The sequence below is a fragment of the Opisthocomus hoazin genome, unplaced genomic scaffold (assembly GCF_030867145.1).
Source record: "Opisthocomus hoazin isolate bOpiHoa1 unplaced genomic scaffold, bOpiHoa1.hap1 HAP1_SCAFFOLD_81, whole genome shotgun sequence".
Taxonomy (NCBI): domain Eukaryota; kingdom Metazoa; phylum Chordata; class Aves; order Opisthocomiformes; family Opisthocomidae; genus Opisthocomus; species Opisthocomus hoazin.
The window spans coordinates 367,501-370,000 of record NW_027448990.1 but is presented as its reverse complement, the minus strand read 5'-3'; the positions used below and the strand labels follow the sequence as shown (position 1 = coordinate 370,000).

The following is a 2,500-nucleotide window of genomic DNA, read 5'->3' as shown; positions in this document are numbered from 1 at the left end:
GCGGCGCCGTCTACCCCCCCGCGCGCGGGACAGGGCTGTCTCCGGGCGTTCCGGGCCGTGGCGCGGGTGTGCGCACGGCGTTTCGGGCGGCGCGGCGGCCGGACCCGCGAACCTCCCCTCCGACCCGGCACGGCTGCCTCTCGAAGAGGGAGCCGTGGCGGGAAGGGGGGGGCGCGAGCACGGTCTCGGCCGCTGGCGCCGCCCGGGGCGGGCGAGGCCCCCCCCCGGCCGGGTCGCGTCCCGCGCGAGCGGGCGGCCCGAGCCACGTCTCTCCCCCCGGGCGCAGCGCCGGGCTATCGAGGGAAACCCCGGGCCCCGGGGCTAAGGAGGACGAGGTGGTGGCGGCGGATGCCGGGCGCGCCCCCGCGGGCGGACGCTCCCCCGAGGGCGGCAGCCGGGGGAGGCACCCCCGCGGGGCCATGCAGGTCGTTTCCCTCACCCCAGGGCCAGGTACCTAGCGTCCGCGCTTCGGCGGCCCTCCCTCGGCCGAGTCCGGGGGTCAAAGGCCAAAGGAGCCGGGCGGCGGTTTAAAGACTCGAGCGGCACGGCGCGAGCCGCGGGGGGGGCGTCCGCCCCCGCGGGCCGCCGTGCCGGAGAAGGGGGGGCGTCTCGCTGCCCCAACCTGCCCCCCCTCTCCGCGGGCCGGTCTCGGCGGAGAGACCGCGGCGCGGGTCGGCCGCGGCCGACCTGCCCGCCCTCGCAAACGGGGCCACCCGCCGGCCGGAGCGCGGGCTCCGCGCCGGGGGAAAGAAAGGCGCGGCGAGCCCCCGCGGGGGGGGGCGGCCGCCGGGGGGCCGCCCCGCGCCTTTGGACGCTCGCGCTGCGGCCGCGCTCGGGGCGCGCCGCGCTCCCCTCTCCCGCTCCTCGCCCCGCCCTCGGCGCCCAGGGAAAGAAAGGGGGGGGCGAGCCACACCCCCCCAGGCCGAGCGGCGGCGGCGCCGCTCGGCGTGCCGGTCGGTGCCGGTCGTCCGTCGGGTCGTCCGGGAGGGTTCCCCGGCCGCATCCGCTGGCGGCCGTCCCGTCCCGCGTTTCCCCGCCCGTCGCTTCCGTCTCGAGGGCGGGCGCGCGGCGCGGGGGCGTCCCGCTCCGGGTCTTCGCGTGGAAACGGGGAGAGTGGGAGCCGCCCCCCGCGCTCAGCGCCGTCCGCCTTTCCGCTGGGGCCGTGCCGGCGGCCCCAGGGGGCCGAGGCGAGAAGCGGCTGCGGCGGCGGTTTTCGCGGCGGCGGTGGCGGCCGCCGCCGCCGGGCGGGGTGGCCGGGTTCGCCCATCCGGCGCGGGCCGGTGGGCGGCCGCGCGTCGCCGGCTCGCGCTCCAGTGGCCGGCCGCGCTTCCTCCGGCGTCGGTGGAAGGCGGCGTCGGCGCCGAGGTTCGCCGGCGGGGCGAGAGGCGACCGTGGTGGGCGGAGCCGGCTCGTCGCAGCGCGGGCGCAGCCGGGCGTCCGGCTCCCGAGCGAAGGCGGGCAGGCGTCGCGGCCGGGCGTGCCGTAGCCTCCGGGGGGAGGCCGGTCCGAGCCCGGGCGCCTGGGCCGCCCCCGAAGCGCGCCAAGGGTGTGTGTGTTGCGTACGTTTCCCCAGGGTCGGTCGGGAGCGCGGGCTCCCCCGCCCTTTGGCCGCTCGGGGTTTTCCGTTGTTTTCCGTTTCCCCTGTGCTCGTACGGTCAAGCCGAGGCGAGGGCCTCTCCGTCGCGCCGCGTCGCGCCGCCGCGCCGCGCCCCCTCCGCGCGTGCGGAGGGGGGTGGGCGGCGGCGGGGCCGGCGGTCGGTCCGGCCGTCCTCAGAGAAGGGGCCGCTCTCGGCGAGCGGTCCCGGCCCCTCCGCGCGCGCGGGGCGGTGCCGAAACCGAGACAACTCTTAGCGGTGGATCACTCGGCTCGTGCGTCGATGAAGAACGCAGCTAGCTGCGAGAATTAATGTGAATTGCAGGACACATTGATCATCGACACTTCGAACGCACTCGCGGCCCCGGGTTCCTCCCGGGGCTACGCCTGTCTGAGCGTCGCTTTACGATCAATCGCCGTCTGCGCCGCCGAGCCCCCCCGCCCCAGCGCGGGGGGGGGGGGCCGGCGGGCCAGCAGCGGCGCGGCTGGGGTGCCTCGCAGGGCCGCGCGCGCGAGCGCGCGGGCCTTCGTCCCCCTAAATGGAGACTCGGGGAGCGCTCCGAAGCTCCCCGCTCCCGGAGAGCGCCTGCTGGACGGAGCTCGTGCCCGCCGGGCTATCGGCGGTGGGTTTGGGGAAGAGAGAGCGAGAGCGAGCTTCGGGGGAGGGAGGCGCGGGGCGGCGATGGCGCGGGCCTCGCCGCCGGCCTCCCGCGCGGGCGTCTGTCTGCGGGTGGGCACCGCGGGGGTGCCGTGCCGCACTGACGCGCGCGCGTGCGCGCGCCGGTGGGTGGGGGACGGGGGCGGTGGCGGTGGACGCCCCCGTCTGTCCCCCGTCCGCGCCGCCCCTGCCCCGGTTCCTGTCGCCCTCCTCCTCCCCGAGAAAAACCCATCGCCGTGGCCCCGTGC

The 2,500-nt window shown here is 79.0% G+C and overlaps 1 non-coding gene across 1 annotated transcript; it reads left to right on the top strand.

The window, feature by feature from the left end:
* The first annotated feature begins 1,842 nt into the window (after positions 1 to 1,842).
* LOC142360083 (5.8S ribosomal RNA) lies at positions 1,843 to 1,995 on the top strand. Its single transcript, XR_012762816.1, has one exon. It is a non-coding gene; the product is annotated as a 5.8S ribosomal RNA (ribosomal RNA).
* The last annotated feature ends 505 nt before the right edge of the window (positions 1,996 to 2,500 follow it).